Below are 18,628 nucleotides of genomic sequence, written 5' to 3'. Positions count from 1 at the left end.
TTTTTTTTTTTTTTTAATGGCTAAACAAAAAGTCGACTCTTTTTCCAGGAAGGTTCAGCCTGATTCATGGTATGTGACTGTGAATCCGTTCTTTAGGATTCCTCCGTGCATGCAGACTGTTATGGCAGCCACGTCTCCGTGCGTCCCGTGGACGAACAGCTCCAGCTGCATCCATAGCCTGGAGCAGCCGAAGGTATCGAGGTACAAGCGGTTGGACCCCATGCCTCTGGTCATRTTTGCATTACAGATTCCCCAAGTCAAAGCAGGTCTTACAGGCCTGCTCTAGAGTCTCAAAATAGACCACATTAAGAGGGCAAAAGTGGTATTGTCATTTACACCTATTTTTTTTTTTTTAAAGTTCTCTTTCCTTCCCAGAAAATCCAATGCATAGAGAAAGCCAACTCAGAATTTCCTGAATCCCAGTGCCTTTAGACAGCAGGGGTAATCAATAATAAAACCATCTGTTGAAAAAAAAATCCATTAAAGTCAAAGAGAGATCGTGCACTTGTTGAAGCCAAATCACTGCTGTGTGAATTCTAATCCTGTTCCCAAAGAATATCCATCCTAGGCAGTATCAGCAAGCACAATGCCAGCAGGTCCAARGGACTGATCCTTATTCAGTACTTATTACCCCAACAGGAGTGCTGTGCCCACTTATGAGCTTACCAGTACAAGAAAGACTGGGACATACTGGAACAAGTCCAGYGGAAGCCCAAAGATGCATGTGGCCTTATAGGCCCTATAAGAACCTGAGAGAATTGCATCTATTCAACCATAAAGAAAAAAGTCTCAGGGGAGAGCAGACCTTACATACATCTGCAGATCAGAGGACAGAGAGAAGGTGGAGCCAAACACTTAAGGCGCACTAAAGGATGAGCTAAAAAAGAAAGAAAAAGAAAAATCCAACTAGATTTTTTGGGGGGGAGGAATGACTAGTGGACAGGTCACCCRCAGAAGTGGAGTGTTCTCCAGCCTTGGAGGCATTCAAGACTCAGCTGCAACTGTACAAGTCCCTGAGCAACCTGGTCTATTAGACCTGCKTTGCGCAGAGGCTTGGCCTAGATGAGCTCCTTTCCAGACTAAATTATTTAATGATTCTATGAGTCCATGAACTGCCCCAGAGATTGCCACTTGACTTGACATAGTCCAAACCCAGGCCCCTTCCTCCATTATACACTACTGTAAACACCCACCCCAGTAGACAGAGTTATAGACAAGACCTAGACCACAGTGATGACTCAGGAAACAGGACATCATTCCAGGAAGACAGCAGCGTGACCATTAGGTTGATAGGACAAAGCTAAGCTTATTAGGTTGATATGACATAGCTAAGCTAAGCTTAGTTATTTATGGGAAATATTTCACAGGGCCACGTAAAGCAAAAACCACGTAAAGCAAAAACCAACTATTGTTGGGACAGTAAAAACAAAAACACCACAGAACATTCTCCCTGCACCCTACATCTGCAGGACACTCAGGAGCCAGAAGTGCCTTCAGGTCACCTAGTGCAACCCCCTGCTCAAAGCAGGTCTCATTGGATGAGGTTATTTAGGACTCACCCAGCTGAATCTTCAACTTCTCCAAGGATACAGATATCCCTAGTGAATGGTTCTGTCATGAGTTTTTCCAGTCACTTTATGGTCCCAGGTAGATTTTTACCTTCTGTACCATCCTACAGAAAGACATTCCACAGTTTAGCTGTGAGCAGCAGAAAGCAAAATAAGTTGTTGCATATTTTAAAATTCTCCATTGCTATTTAATTCTGCCCCAGTTGTTATGGGCAGAAGAGGCAGGGAACAACCAGCAATGAATTCCAACCTCCTTAGCCAGCTAAGCAGCACCCAAAGGAACAGCAGCTTCGAAATTCTCTAGTGCTCTCCACATTGCTCAGTGTGAACCTTTGTTTATTATAAAGCTGCAGTATATCAAAAATGCTTTTTTAAAAAAAGGAAAAAAAAAATAAGAAAAATGGTACAACACAGTAAACTAGCAACACAAAATCTTTAATCTCCTATGCTTCAGCAAAGTAGAAATCATTAAAACACTGAAAGTTGTTGCTGTTAAAAGAATTAAAATAAAAGAGCAATAGAAGTCTATAATCTGTGAGATTCATTTCCCCAGGGCATCGAAAGCATAGCTAGATATTTACATGCATTGTCCATAAGGTGCATTATAAAGTCCAACAAGAGATGCTGAAGCTCTGGAATCTCAAGTGGTTCCGCTCTGAAGAGGTTTAAGAAAATATTTACTGCACAATCTACCCACAAAGGAAAATGGATGAAAGAAGAGATGAGCACAGTTCCAATCTCTGCAATTCTGCCTTGAGACTCAGGAAAGGAAGTTAAATAATAATAATAAATGCTGAGGTTAGACAGCCCATTGTTTGGGTCCACTGGAATTAAGAGGTCTTGTTCCCCTCGAGCACCAACCCTCGGTTGGAGGAGTTCAGGAACAGGTACTGCACCAAGTCACACAACCAAACTTTACTCCTGGAATCTCCCAGCTGCATCCAGCACCCATATGKACCTACTGAGGGAGAAAGCAGGGTTATATGCCTTCATTTCTTACCAAAGCACCTGGAAGGCAGATATCTGCTGGGTAAGGTCCTGAGAAAGCACCAGCTGTGGCAGCACTTTGTAGGAGAAGTTCTTGTTCCTACTGATGGATGTTGTGTGAGTATTACATGTATCAGTCCTTCTGTCCCAGGCTCTGCTCTAAACTAGGCAGTGCTAGAAACGCTACCTAAAGAAACATGGTTTCTGAAGGCATCTCACATCATTCCAGGAGATTCCCATCTTCTGGACTCCAGCTTCAAAGAAATGTCATTTTYTCTACTCTTGATTAGGGGGAATAAGCAGGTTTCAGACTCAGCGGACACAGCAGGATCATGATATAAGTCTGTGAGAACGAACATTTCAGCAAGGCTAAGACCTTCTTGAGCACCGGAATGCAAGGCAGGCAAGGTGGTGCTGAATCCCCAGCTAGACAGAAGGACAGGGAATGGGTGATAAAGGGGCAAGAAACCACGGAAATTATGRGGAAAGTGGGCTCATCAGTGGAGAGGAGTGGCCCAAGAATTTGAGTATTCATTTTAATGAAAAACAATATGGAGTTGCATCTAGTTTGCTTGTCTGGTTTTTATTTACCCTTCCTCCCCTCTTTGGAAAAGCATCACAGAGCAAACCAGCCCAGAAGGGAAACTAGCCTGATAAATAGACCATCAAGAGAAATAATTACTCCAGATAGGAAAATTAAATAGGGGGAGCCACTAATCAGCTGCTCCCTCTGCAAAGGGGAGGCTGGGAAAGTAATTTAAAAAAAACCTCTTGGAGGAGACTCCGAGGCAGAGCGTAAAGTGGAAATGCAGATGGCCAGAAAGGAGAGCAAGGCTGTGCGCGGGGGACCAGGTGGCATTGGTTAGAGCAGCGCTGCCTCCCACCCCGCTTACCCCCTACAACTCTTCCCATGGCTTCGCCTTCTGCTTGGGGAGAAAGAGCAAGAGCGCGCTGCGCCTCCGAGCTGCCGGGGTCGTCTCCAGCTGGGAGAGATGCTGCTCTGCTTGCACCCCACTGCCTTCCAGGGGCTGCACGCGGAGCCCCTGTCACCAGCAGGATGATCTTAATGTAGGCCAAGCTCAGCGCCGGCCTCACAAGCAGAGGGGTAGCCCAGCACCCCAGAGCCCCTGCCAGCTAAATAAAACCATCAGAGCCTCCTTTGCTCCACGCTCTCCCAGAGAACGAAGCTCTGCTAGGATCAGACCGAGTCAATCCACCACCAAGGCATGGGGGAACACACAGAGCTCAGCTTTTTTCTCTGAACAGAYTCCTTTTTGCTCCCTGTTCCTCCCCTACAAGCAATAAGGAGCAGTGTGATCATTAGTTCACATCACCAGCTTGGTGCTCCGTCGACCACCATCGTTGTATCTGGTCACCTGGAAAGGCCACCCATCCCAGCAAGCAGGGGAACACGCCAGCAGGTCTGCACTGGTGCCACCAACCCAGCAACGGTGCCACCATCTGAAACGCTGGAAGTCCTGAAGGGAAATGAGGACAGACAAGGCTTTGGAGCACAAACAGGATTTTTCACCCCAAGGACGTTTGTATCTTGGGCTTTCCTTCAGCTTGGGAAACTCTAGCTGACTGAAGCCCAGGGCTAGKCAAACTCATGTCTCCTAGAATGGAATCCATTACAGAGCTGGAATGCCTCTAATTATGCTAACACTAATAACGTTAGCTACTAAAATAGCTCAGAAAAGGATAAGTTACAAGCGTGGTTTTCAGCCTGTRGATTTCAAATGTATGGAGGTTGCCAGGAGGGGTTGAGGGCAGGGACACCACCTATTTCTTTCGTCTCGTGTCCATCTAAGAAGCTCACACACCACTTTCAGATCCAGGCACGTAAAGATTAGACGTTTCGGTTCCTAGGTAGGCACCTAAATATGTGGCCCAGAAGAGGTGAACGGAAAGATTTTTCTTTTTTTAGACAGAAGMAGCTTGTTTACCACAGATAGAAACGATCGGGTTTCCTTCCTTTTCTATATGTGAAATCATGTACCTTGTGAAGGCTTTCAAGAAAAGGAAAAAAAAAAGGTATTTTTTTTTTTTAATACAAAAACCCAGACTTCTGTCTACCTCATATAGAAAAAGGGAAGTTCATACCAGGTTACATCTGTCAGTGCTCAACAACCAGGARTCCTGACGATGCCTCCAATCCCTCACTAAGTGATGCATTATGGAAGAGGACCTGGCTGAACCCCTCACCCAAAGGAGAACAGAGGAGCCTGAAGAAATCTGGTGCCATACTTGATGGAGGTTTTTTTTTTTTTTTTTTTGGCTAACATTAAAGTTTTCCATAGAAAAATGAATTCCCACCCAAAATACAGTTTATACTCCAACCAAATCCTCTCTGATTTATGGATCAGGATGATGGTCAAGATTTTTTTTCTTCTTTTAATATCGGAGGCAGGAGCAACTCCCTTCAAATTCAGTTTTCAAAGGGAAGGTTGTCCTTTTCACTCAGTTTTGGAGGTTTTCAGGACTGTTGATATTTGCTTAAAAATAAATAAGAGTTTGAAACTATTTGTGTTCCTCAGAGTATTGCTGCGAGGCTTCAAACCAACTCAAAAGTCAAACCTCGCAGATCTGGGCAGGGGGGAAAGAGCATTTAGACACAAGACAGTTTTATATTGGGAGGCAGGGACACAGCGAAGGGCAGAAGTATGTGATCAAATGAACTAAAAAAAAAAGACATGTGTAGACAGGAAACTTCAAATGAAAGGATTTTCCCTTTAATAGGCAGGGCTCTTTCATGGGACTGGCAATTCCTAATGCCACCATCAACAGGAAGAGCTGAAGAAGAAATGCACTCACACCCATGATAGGTTTTGGTAACATGGAGATCATAGTTAAAAATACAAGACCTTGCTAAAACGTAGGGAAAATCACGTTTCTAAAGGCATGCCAGTGACCTGCAGCTCCTAATATAGTGCAAAGGGACGTGAAGTCCAGCTGTTCATACACACAAATTACAGAAGATTAGTATGACTCAGTTCGCTACCTTTCCTAAATTTGTCCCCTCTGGAAATAAAATGCCAATTGTTCAAACAGAAGAAGCTGGGGAGGGAAAATAGCTATTTTCCTATGATTTTGAAGGCTCAGTGACACGCTTTGTAAGTAGCCCCTTGGATTTTGTTGCACTTCAGCTCTACCTGTGGTGAGCAGATCCTTTCCCAGACATTGCAATAAAGGAGACTGCAAAGAAGTCCTGCTGGCAATCGCACTGAAGATGAGGGAAATCATCCTCAGCTTCAGATAATATCAGTCCTGACTGAGAACCTACTGTAAGAAATGTTATAAGAGCAGATGGGGTCAGTATTTCATAGGCAAATTCAATGCAAGCTTCACCTGTGACTGTCCCTGTGATGAATGTCCCTGGGCTGGAAGTATGCGCCACCTCCTACAGACTTACAAATTCTCAAGACACAGAAAAGTTATTTCTATTGCTTATTAAAATCCATTTTTCCCCCAAAACCTGTGGTTTACAACCACTAAAAAGCAGTCTTATTCCAACAGCACATTTCCTGRTTTTCCACATTTTCTTCTGCGAAGGCAAAAAAAGGAAAACAAGACAGTTTGGTCACCCCTTCCTGGGCCCATTTTACGTTTGAAAAAAGTAGAAGAAATTAGAGAGGAAGGAAAACAGAGGAATAAAAAGCAAAAGCTGAAAAAGACAGCAAGGGAAAACCAGTATTCTTCAAAATTAAGATGACTGTTCAAAGCTCTCTGCAAAGCTCCTTTTAACGAGGAGCCAATTCTCCTCTGAAGCCTGCAGGGTAACTACTCTGAAGCGTCACAGAATTAGTTTCACCTCAAGCAAGTTAGAGAGTGATGAGCCATGGCCAAGTCTGAATAAACGGCTGTAAATCGAGATCCCCTGGCCCCCTTCCAAGCTGGCCAGACACAAGGCAGTTCTGGTCTTGAAGTCACATACCTTGTGCATCTCGGCTAGCAGCGGATCGTGACTCTGTCTGCGTTCATCGTGTGCTTGCTAGCAAAGCCTCAGCAGAGCACCGAGGTGCTTAAGGGCTTGGTTCTGTAAATGCATCCCTAACGGGTTTCAAACCACTCGCTTGACCCCAAAACAACCAACAAAAAAAATTGCTTTTCACTTCCCTTGCAGTTCCCCTTCCATGGAACTCCACATAAAAGGAGCAAAGCTCTTACTTGGCCTTCAATGAGAAGGCACTTGCACGCAGAGGAGCAGCARGAAAGAGCTACCGTTCCCTCCCTTGAAACAGCCTCTTTCCGCCAGCCCTGAGCCAATTCCAGGATGACTCCCAGGGCCTGCGGAGCTCCAGACGTKCAGGCTGGCGCGCCACGGGGAAGGGAGAACATGGGTGGTGAGTCAGCACTCCAGACCTTCCCTTCCCGAGGTGGGACGGGCACCAGCCAAGTGCCTCCAGCACGGGGTTTCAATGGCCAAACTCAGGATGAGCTGCCTRAAGGGAAGTCAATGGATATAATCTGATGTCTATGGGGAATAAAGTTACCAAAATACATAGATGTGCTGTTGGAGGCAAAAAAAAAAAAATACAACACAGGCCGGTTCTGAATTTTAAGAGCGGTTCCTAACTAGAAAAGCCCAGGGTGGCTTAGGTGTGTGGCTACATCCAAAAAAAGCATGGCCCCAGACGTGTGTTCCAAGCCTAGAAGTCATTTGGAGGCCAAGCAGAGAAGAGGAGTTAAGACAAGGCCAAATGATCAGAAAAAGAAAACAAAGGTTGACGATCCATCTAACCTGCCTCGAAAGCACAGGTCTTTCCTACATCAACATTCCTCAGCACTTAGTAAGAGATAATAGCGTGATTATTATGGGGTTTCTAGAGACAACTCAGGCAAAAGTAAAGGAAATTCATCCTGCCACAGAAGAAAACCACAATAGAGGGCTATGCRTTCAAGGGTTGTCTGCTCTGGACGTTTCAGTTATTCATTGAGCAAATATTAGCAGTCAAACTACTCAGACTGTCAAGGGATCAGGTTCAGATGTGACCCAGGCAAAGGATTATAGGAAGCATTTCTGCAGCTTTCCTGGGATAGATGGTGTCTGCGCGGGAGGAGGCAGCTGCACTCGGTTGGGTTTGACCCACGGACAACATCGGGCTGCGGGTTCTGTAAGGACCCATGCACGAACAGAAGCTTTTCAGATGAATAATTTATTCACTGAAAAAAAGAAAAAAAAAAGTTTTGGGCCTACCAAAACTATTTGCAAACTCAGGGAATAGTTTCCACCAAAAACCTGAAAACATTTCAAGGAAGCAGTGTTTTGTTTAGACTTTTCCTTTCTTTTTTCTTTCTCTTCAAAAATGCCTGTGCTTGAAACTGTATTTTGAGGCCAGATTACTTGACTTTTCAGCAGGCTAACCTTGAAATGAGATGCTTCCATTTCGCACTGAACACTGTCAGCTCTGTGCTTTGTGGGCCAATTTAAAGAAATCAGTGATTTGAACAGCTCTAGCAAGAAGAGCTGTAACGAGCCTGCTGGCTCAGCACTCACAGGGAGCGAGCGTCCCAGTTCAGGGAAAGACATGGTGTGACCTGGAGCAAGTAAGAGAAGGATCTTCTGCTCTAAGGAAATGCTTGATAGGGTCTACTAAGAAACCACACTGGGAAGGCTGAGGCCAAGCAGAAAAACCTGGAACGTGAAGAACAGGGAAGGAGCGTGAAATAGCCCATCTTGGCACCTCTGCAGAGCTCCGAGAAACAGAAAAAAAAAAAGAGAAAATAAAAGAGAAATAAAATCGACTGCTGGAGAGAAACCAGTTGAGCTAATTCCCAAGGAAGTGAAGCAGTAGTAGGAGTCAAAGCAGGAATCAGCTTGTGACAGTCTTCTGAGCTCCTTAAGAACACTATCTTATGTCTAAGGACAACACCAAGCAAGAAGATCAACTCCTAGGGTGATTCCTCCGGTTGATCAATTTGTTTCAGTGGAGATGATGTGAAAACCTCTTATCTCTTTCTCCTTGTTAGCCTTTGGTGACTAGGAAAGCAAAAAAGATACACATAGACAGATACCAAATCCCATTCCAAGATACTGCTCCAAATTCCAAATTCCAAATCTAGAGCTCAGAGACTTCCTAAGACAGAGTGTTGTCCTTGTATTTAGCAGATCTGGATGGAGAGCATCCTTGAACTTACATGTCTCCATCCTGAGGGGAAAATCCAGCTGGATGAGAGCCACTAGTTGTGCCTGCAGAGACAGTGCTCCTGCACACATCTTACCTTAGCATTGATGGGGTCTTGATGAAGGAAGCTTGATCTCATTTTGGACCTTCAGGAGTCTGGGGCATCATGCAAACATTCTGGACACACGGAAACACACACTTTGACAGTAACTCCTGTTCTTTGTGTGTCCAAGTGCAGATGACAGGAAAAGGACCTCGACCCATAAATCAGGTCATGGTATGTTTGGCAGCTCCACGTACCATGAAGAATTCTCCGAGAATCCTGCAGCTGAAGGCAGGAAACTCGCAGCCAGGAGGCCTGTTCCAGCCCTGGAGCCCAGGCAACTGGCAAGCAACTACAGCGAGAGATTTTTGAAGTTATTGAGCCRAGATTTATGTTGCTGGAATTCACTGTGAATATTTCACTCTCGGCGAGAGGTGGGAAAGACGAAAAGATCACTTTGAGTTAACAGTTTCTTTACGCAGGGCTGTCTCCTCAATCCCTAAAATTCTGCTTTGGAGACATCCTCATGCACAGAGCACTGGAGCTTGCAGATCCATCGTGAGGTAGATGATGTCTCCACAAATCTTTGTGASCCTAGCTCCAACAGCCTTTCTCCAATGGTCTTCTAGGAAATACCTCTTCTGCTCTATCGAGTCTCCTGTAGAGACCACTTTTATCACTGCTGTCAAAGAACACACTGACCACTCATCAGCCTATGCCCTAAATGTGCCTCTTCCTGGGATCTCTTCCTAAAACACCACTAGTGAGGATGGAGAGGACAGTAATAAGGTGGAGGTTTGGTTGGTTTGTATTGCCACTCACAGCTCAAGGCCTCCTTGTGATCAGCTGCAGACTCTTGTTGTCTGTGCAACAGAGGTGACTTCTGCTGATAGCTATTTCAGTAACCACAGTGTTTCCTGTGTGCTTTGCCATCATCCTAGCAAAGGAGCTCAGAAATTGCTTCCTCCAAGCTGACAGAGATAGCACACAATCAGGCCTATTGCTCTGCTAATGCCTTTAATTAAAGAGATTGTTTTTGCAGAGTCCAGTTAAGATCTGGGGAAATATGTGCTTGGGGTTGCTCGTCTGTGCACCATGTAAGGACGTGTCTGTACAGGCTCTTAGAGCTGGACAAGCTGGAACCACCCAGACTTGATAGTGCAGCACTCTGCCTGGACTGGTATATTTTGCTGAGGAGGCTCTGGAGGAGACTTTGGTTGAATCTGAGCAGCCAGAGTTCAGAGCTCTCCATGCACACAGCCAAATCACTTGTTCTGCTGACTACTGCTAGGGCATCTCAAGAAGCCACCACTTCAATTCTCTGCTCCATCCCTGCGCAAGCAAGAGCAGCAGAGGTGACTGTGAAATCCTCTGCACTGCTGCACTTTGCAATCTAGTCTATTAGTTTCATGCATTTGGCACTTACCTTAAGTACACCTAGATTAGCAATGACCAGACAAGGATGTAGTGAATGCATGCTGGACCTGAGCAGCTCCCAGGGTGAGCACAGCAGCAAAACTCCCCTGTTGATAGAGCTAGTCCTGGAGAACCCATGGACCAGAGAAGAGAAAATCCCAAGGAAAGGTAAAGGCTGCGAGGTGACAAAAGGACACTTTTCCCTTGGTGCCATTATGACCTCCCTATGTTAACCCACTTCCCACACTATCTCCAATCTGCAAGAGTTGAAGAGGCCTCAGCAGCAAAACCCAACAGCGAGAATGAGTCAGATACCTGGCAGCTCATTCCAGCAACATTTGCAAAAAGCAGGTTTCATTCTGTGATAGTTGCTTCCTCATCCTCCTCTCCCCACTCCCCACCTTTTATGAGTAACCTTATCTAAGTACCTAACCCTGGGTATTCTTGCACAGCCCTTGATTTGGAAGGAAGTTGCTGGGATGAGGCAATACTCCAACTTTGACCTTTTCACTCCTTCCCAACATTAATCCAGGAAAACATCCCGAGCATGTCTCCAGTCCACAGATCCTGTTCTGCCATCGTTCTCAATACCTCAAGGCACTCGGGGCACGAAGGAGGGCAGGAGCCCCACTTTATCTAATGAAAGTGTCATAGGGTTGTGCAACTTGTTTACAATGGCAAATTTTGGCAGCCAGCTCCTTAGCCAGGGGTGGGATTCCAGTTAAGCTCGAACTGCTTCTCGACAAGTCCCAACAAACACGCGCGCCATTCAAATCTTGCCACGCCAAATTCATACCCCGGCTCAGCTCCAGCAGCACGCGTGTGGGGGGACATTCTCAGAGCTGCCTACGCTGTTGGGTTCTTCCCAACAGATCTCAGCAGGTAAGCTTTCCACCTGAGTCACTGGGATGTTCCCTGGTAGGGAGCAGTTAAGCACAACGTTCCAATGGACTTTCCCCTGCGAGGCCTCCCGATAAAGTCAAGTACTCATCCAAATGCAGTGAGGTCAGTGTTTGCAAACGCAATAGCTGACGGTCAATCAACTACTCGTAAAGCAAGTGCTTCTCATGCTAGTTCCTTGTGCCCCTACAAATGGTTGTAGATGATGTGCCCACGCCTGTTTGAGCTCTTGAAGTGCTAGTAAAGTTGCACCTACCTTCCAGCATGGTAAATACCTCCATGAACAAGCCTGAGAAAGTCCATGCAAAACTGTTAGGCCAGTGATGTTTTCTGGCAATAATCCAAAAAGCAGAAGTTTCACTTTCCCTGTTGCCTGCTTTCCGAGGTTGGGAGGGAATGATCTTTTCCAGCAGATTCAGAAGAGTTCTTCTGTCTCTAAACCATGCCACAAAAGCGGATTCATTTCTCCTTTGCTGGTGACCTGAATAAGCAACAGCTGGAACGGAGCTTTTGCATAGGGAACCCAAGATAGAACCCAAGGCTTTGCTCTGGATTCGACTAAAATGTTTAAATCCATCTGAAGTGTGATGGACATGGTTCAGAACAAGTCTTCCTTTCTATTTTCTAGCCCAGTCATCTAAATGAAGAGTTTCATGGTCCTCCCTCAAGACTGTTGAGTGTGTAAGCGTATTGGCCCAGCTGCATTAATGATTGCTGTCTTTGAAGACACAAAATAATGTTGTGATCCACATAGGAATTCCATACACAAAATCCAGACAGTAGAAAAGAGTAGATTCCCAGTGTGAAAAYGGAAAACTTTCAACCATTCACTTTCAGAGTATTTGAATTCAGGATGTTGAATGCTGATAATCTTCAGTTCACATCAGTGACATACATTGCTCAGGTACAGACTCTCCCAGCAGCACTGATGGATTAACATCTAAATAYTCAGGAAACAAAGAGCAAAGGGAGGAAGCAGACAAAGTGCTTTGCCCAAGGTTGCAATGAAGGTCAGGACCAGATCAGAATTCAAAAGCACGTTCTGTGACATCCCATGCATAGTCTGCTAGCTCCACAATTAAAAAATAAATAAATAAAATTAAAAAGAAAAAAGAAAAAAAAGAAAAACTAGATTGAAAGAGAATAATAGAAGTACTTGCAGAACAACAAGTGCATATGGCACTTAAAATCCATCCATGAATGCTGACGTATCCCTGTTTCACAAATGACTATGCAGACATAACACCCTGTTCTTGAAAAGGAAGAATGCAAGGAATGTGAAGCGAACGGTATGGTTTCAGAGAAGCCTTCTCAGAGATCTCCAGCTTATCCCCAACACACACGAGAGAGAGAGAGAGAGAGGGAGGATGAAATTTTCACAAACATGAAGTCATTTTGCTTTCGTGTTCATCAGCAGAGAAGTAGCTGGAAGGAATGCTAGGCATTTACTAGCAGGGCAGCAATCATTCCAAACGGAGTGAGCCCATTAATTAGAGAAGTAAATACAATTAATGAAGCCTCCAAAGAGTTTACATAAGCTCCTTTTAAAAAGTATCCCCTTCACCAAACAAGAGTGTCTGATTTAGAAGTGAAATTAGGAAGCTGGCTAAAGATAAAACAACTAAGATGCTTGCAAAATATAGTTCTTTAGTTTTACTGGGAAAGATAAATGCTGTGAAGTTACCAAGGCCATCAGCACACCTACTGAACCACTGGGTATTTGGGAAGCTTAGAAAAAGCTGTAAGGCAGCAGAAAATTAAAGATGCCAGTGGGGAAAAAAAAAAAAAAAAAAAAAAAAAAAAAAAAAAAAAAAAAAAAAAAAAAAAAAAAAAAAAAAAAAAAAAAAAAAAAAAAAAAGGGATTTTCTCCAATATTTCTCCAATAATGGGCATAGTAAAGAAGAAAGAAGCAGAAAATATACAGAATAGCAATTCTGTATATTCACTATATTCACACCTATTTCAGGGTTGTCCAGCCCTGAGTTTGAAGGGGACAGCTGAAGATCCCCTTGATGGAGTAGATCTATGTAGTTCAGGCTTAATCAGTTAAAATGCTTAGGACCAAAATTGAACTTAAACAGTTCTAACTTGCATTTTCCGCAGACGAAACAAAGAATTTCACCTGGGAACCAACTCCCTGTGGTTTGAACCCCACATACTGCATCAGGAAGCGGTGGGAATGTCAGCAGTGCTGAGTATTCACATTTTTAGGATGACTGTGAAAAAGAAATCTAGAGAGGGCAAAGAAAAGCTTTGAGCAGGATGTGAGGTGCCTTTTCGTGGGATTCACAGTATCTTTGTTAAAATGCATGAGCATCTCCAGAGAAAACACCAGCTACTAAATTACACCTCTCTCAATTGCATCTTTCTTGTAGGGCAAGAAAGAGCAGCTGGAAGCTCAAGCCAGGACTAGGGTGGATGGCTGCATTTCACCTCTGCTGGCAGGAGAACGTGGAGTTGTTTGAAGGGCATGGGCAGATCATGCAGTGGTTCCCACTTATGACACACGTTGCTTCTYGTGGTTGGCGAGGTCCTCAAGAGCAGCCCAACGCTGCATGTCTTTATGTTGGAGCCAGAGGTTGGCAGCCAGCTTCATCTCTTCACAGCTGCTTGCTGCACCCTCCGTGTCTTTTTCATCTGCACTATTATTTCCCAWTAAACAAATACTGTCTAGCAAGGTCCCACATTAACAAGTCCATATGGTGYTGTATGCACTCATGCAAGGTGGGCTGAGGAAGATGGTGCTTAGCCAGGTTTTCCCAGCTTCAGGTGAAGACCCCGAGGACTGAACAGAGGCYGTTAAATGAGTTATAGCACCAGGCTAAGATGGCCAGGCCACATCCAGACTGGGCGCAGCCCTCTCGTGCTTCCAACTCAGAGTTCACGCAGGAGAATAGGCAGTTCAGGTCGGCCTACACCAGCAAGCTAGATGTGCCCTTTGGCTATCAGTTTTGTAGGTGTGGGGCTGCACCCTCCCAAGGAACCTACGCACTCGGCTTGCCTACAGCCGTGACAAGAGGCAAAAATATCCGGCTCCTCCGAGGGATGAAAGGCAGACACTCAAGGGATTAAGTCCCCAGGCTCTTTCCTTCCTTTCAGAGCTGGTGAACCATGCAGCAATGCATGTCAGCTGTGTTGGTTTTGCGTCGGGCGCCAGAACAATGCAGCCTGTCTTTCCTGGTGTGCACCTCCAGGGAGGATTCCCACAAGGGTTCCTYTGAACAGGGCAACGTAGGTGGAAAACCAAAGAGAAAAGCCCTTCAACTTTTCACCCTCCTGAAGTTTACAAATTGCACTGAGTTTATGTCACCGTGAATGACTCAAAAGGCATCTCACAGAGCACTTCTTGCCCACGCTGAACGTGCCTCTACACTTTGTCATCTCCTTCAAGTGTTCGTCCCATTCCCACCATGGAGAAGGACGACCAGGCAGGAGGCACCTGGGGGTGGTTTCCTGTGGATGAGCATATCTGCAGTGGTAGTCAATAAAGAAAAGCAGCCAGGTCCAAAGGCCTAGCCACGTCTGCAACAGATGATGAGCTGGACCTACCTGAGCTGACAGCAGCTTCCACAAGCATGGAGAGGTGCGGACTTGTTCCCTATGTCCATTCACCTCCAAGCGACCTCAGACATTTTCTGTATCTGGAACTATGGTGGCAGGAGTACTTCTCTCACCAGAGTATTCATGCTCAGCGTGGCTGCTGCTTGGGAGCAAGCAGATGCACTGGCTCTCTTGTTTCTTCAAGTGATAGAAATGGACCACAGAAGAGACAGATTTGTTCCAGATCACCCATGAAGCCTGTGGCAAAGCAAGGAACTGAACACAGCTACCCCAGKCTCAGCCCAACACCTCTGCTGCAGAAGGACTCCTGTCTAGTCAAGGAGAACCAAAAACATACGGAACAATATATGTCTGTACAAGGACACAGAGATCCATCTACATGTAATTAGACCTCTTCAGTTTTTGTTTCAATACATCATTGCTTTAGKGTTGTTTTGTTGATTTTTTTCTTTTTAAGACATTTTCTACTAGTCACTTTGCTGAGTGTTGGCCTGTTCTTGTGTAAGGTTACCCAGAGCTCATGGTCCACAGCATCTCTCACCTCTCTTAGAAAAAGCTTCTACCTAACATACTGCACCTACAGAGCACATCCATGAATTTGGGACAAGTTCATTGCCAAACATGAAGTTCTCAGGAAAGACAATCTATCTGTTTTCATACATGGAGAGAAATGATCATTCTCCAGGTTCTGATATTAGCAGTCCTCACTGCTTGATGTAGACAGAAAAAAAAACCTGGATACACTTGGACACTAATGAGTGAGTATTCACAGCGTGATGTAGGCATTAATGCCACCGTTTTCTGAGTCAGTCAGGTCTGAGGGCACACCATCACACTAGCCCCAAAACAGGATGTAAATCCACACTAGACTGAACTACTGGCCACAGGATGGCACAGAGCCAGCTCCCRGGAGGAACACGTGTCTGCACCATCTGTATTGTTGTGCACTTTGGTGAAGAATTTAGGGTTTTCAAGGAACAAGGCTGGGAATCAGGAGCCCTCTCCTGCTGAGATCCCACCCTGCTGCTCACCAGCTACAAGCTATTCCTCCCACATGTATTGTGTAAGACCTTCTGTACCTTCACCCACTGCCACCACCACTCAGTTGCAAGCAAGCACAAGCCAGGAGGCAAAGTATAAAATATAAACCTTCATTAACAATTTTGTAAGAAGTCCATGAGGCCAAAATAACAGAGGATGTAATAGAGCCATAAATATCTCCCACAGCCATAAACACTTCTACCTGTTGCTGCCTGGGCATTTATAAGTGCTTGAGGCGTTTGGGGCTGTGTTTGCACTTATTCCAGCGTCTACCAACCACGAAGCCAGTGGTAGACATGGCACCAGGTACAGACGCAGCCGCCAGGCTGGTTTTATGGTGTCAGCCTGGACACGTCTCCTGAATTAGCACTTCTGTTTCAACCAAGTGACATGTAGCAGCTCTAGCTGAGCTCAGGGCCTGCTATGTTTAAGTGAGCGGAGACTATGAGGAGTCTCAGAACTTCTTCGGCGTAAATGAGATGAAAGGGAGGAAAAAAACTACCTTTCCTGAAGACTAGGGAAGAAAAAATTACGAACAAAACAAACAAAAAAGGCTTTCTCCTAACCAAGACCAGCATTACTGCGCCTATCCACAACCTTCCCACTGGATGTTTTCTTGAATGTCTCAATAGAGCCAAAAAGCCTCTGGAAAGTGGAGAACACTTCTAAGGTCTCTAAGAAGCAGGCAAGGGAATCCTCAGGAACACCAGCCCACTGCGTAGTCTCCCTTGCTRACTCCAGGAACATGGAAAGACTTCTGCTATGCTCAGAAACTCCTTCAGTCTGTCTACCTAGCATGAGTTGCATAGGGCATAAGCCCTTATGGACCTTTATGTTTTGAAAAACAAAAACAAACAAACAAGAAAAGAGATATTTATATTTTTGAAAAGAGCCCTTGTCTTCTCCGTGTATTCATCCTCCTTCCTGGGTCTGGAGCTACCAGATACCAAAAGGCATCATTGACTTCACATCCCACTCGCTAAAGGAGCACAGAGCCACAGCAGGAGAGATTTAGCAGTGAAGATAGGGACCAACCAGCATCATGGCATGAGCCTAGGTGGTCAAGAGGGCTCCAGATTAGAGTATTCCCACCCACAAGAGGCAGCCTCAGGACTTTCCCTTCATGACCCAAAAGAGGCAGCTTTCCCTAAATAAGGCACCATCTCCACCCAAGTCTCAGAGCCATCCTCAGAGCCATCCTCAGAGCATCCATGAATTTCTGTAAGACTCCTTCTCAGACATTCACCAGTCCTCTCCATCTCACTCCAGCACATTTCCAACCTTCCAAAGCATCTTTCCATAGTTAAATTCTCCTCAGAGCTTCCCCGGGTGCTACTACAACAGTTACAGAAGATGGTGTTCAGGTTTATGGATGCAGGATATGCTTAGGGTTGGGTAGCCTGATCTGAGAAGACCTGAGAAGAGGTCTCATGTGCTTAAATGAGAGAATATCTCTTAAATACTGGCAGATGTCAGCAACAGAGACGGACACAGGCCTAAACTGTTCTAAATGACTTCTGAGCTTCTTGCTATGAAGTTACATCTTGTACTGAGACCAGAGGCCCAGAGAAGAGTCAGCAGAGTCATCTGCCAAATGCCAGGGAGACATTTCACTACAGACGTTTTTGCTTAAGCTACTACTTTTACCACGTGGAGAGCAGAGGTGTCTGCTCCTCACTCCTTTCAGTCTTTGCAGGGCATTGCCAAAGCGATCTTTGAAGGAGGGCAAGGGAGGGTGGTAGGCAAGAAACCATGACTCATCCCCAGAGGAACCCCAAGGTAAGTGACATTTGGAAGCCTTAATCATGACCTTGTGAACAATGGGTGAATCAGAAAGCTGAACTTTACATCACTCCCCCAGATTAATGTGGCCTTGGACACCTCTTTCAAGATCCCAGGCCAAACATTATTTAGTTCCTCCCCGAGATGATTCAGAACTAAGATTAACAGGGGAGAAAGCACCAAGCCAAGCTGAATTATTTGCAAAGCTTGGTTAAGCAGAAAACGTTTTTCCTTGTCTATGACTCGAAGATCACATTATCCCACTATTATATGTCCTTTTTGAGTTTTTTCGTAAATATTGAGAGGAATGAGGGAAAAGAAAGAAGCAAAAGGACAAATAGGTCATTTAATAGAGAACTCATATGAGATATGAGAGACTGATTTTAATTCAGCATTGCAKGAATCAGACACAGAAATTGAACCTTGGTGACCAGTGCACCAGACTGGCCTGACCTTAAGAACCACCCAAGTACACATGACAATTTCATCCTGCTGGGGACATCAACAAATTCACCAGCTAGATCTCCACAAAGAAGTTCTTATTTCAATAAATTAATGTTTTACGGAGAAATACTAAAATAGTCTCCGGGACTATTGCAAKTTTTCATTAATTTTACAGGGAACAAAAAGGACCACATTCAGAGCCACTGAGAATCTGACTTTTCCCGTCTTTATCTCTATATTATATCATAAAAGCTAGGAGGCAAGGTCAGAGTATTAACAACAAATACTCCATTTTGCTACAGAGAAAAGGTAGGTACCACTTACTCTTTTTACTAATCCKCCATATAATGGAAAAGAATCAGAACAACCTCAGACCATACCTTCAGCTTCTAGCATCAAACCAGCTCTGAGTCAAATCTTCTCAACCAAAATCCCAGCATACCTGCTAGGCCTTTCTTAATTATCTTTAAAAAAAAAAAAAAAATGCTGATGATTTGCCACATTAATTCACTGCACCTGAGGTCTCCCCAGCTAACACTACTGTGAAATTCTCACCTACTTTGGTTATGAGCTATACCTTCTAGGAAGTGAGACCCAAAAATAGAAAGCTCAGCAGAATCCAGCTAGGACCTGCCTGTCCTATTCTGCATCAGCCAATACAGAGGAATTTGCCTAGCGGAATTTAGGTTTGCAAGGAGCAGAAGTGGATGTTGCTACTGCCTCAGCAATTGCCTTTGCTGGAGGAGAACGGGCTGGAGGTG

General features: G+C 44.9%; 1 long non-coding RNA gene across 1 annotated transcript; it reads right to left on the bottom strand.

Annotated features, from left to right (window-relative positions):
- Positions 1 to 440: 440 nt before the first annotated feature.
- LOC112955522 lies at positions 441 to 18,303 on the bottom strand. The gene is made up of 3 exons (XR_003250899.1): positions 18,248 to 18,303; positions 1,560 to 1,672; positions 441 to 461 (listed from the first exon to the last, which is right to left on the bottom strand). It is a non-coding gene; the product is annotated as an uncharacterized LOC112955522 (long non-coding RNA).
- Positions 18,304 to 18,628: the final 325 nt, after the last annotated feature.

The sequence above is a fragment of the Nothoprocta perdicaria genome, unplaced genomic scaffold (assembly GCF_003342845.1).
Source record: "Nothoprocta perdicaria isolate Ctin4 unplaced genomic scaffold, notPer1 scaffold_58, whole genome shotgun sequence".
Classification (NCBI taxonomy): domain Eukaryota; kingdom Metazoa; phylum Chordata; class Aves; order Tinamiformes; family Tinamidae; genus Nothoprocta; species Nothoprocta perdicaria.
The sequence above is the reverse complement of the archived record's forward strand: the minus strand, read 5'-3'. Positions and strand labels throughout refer to the sequence as shown.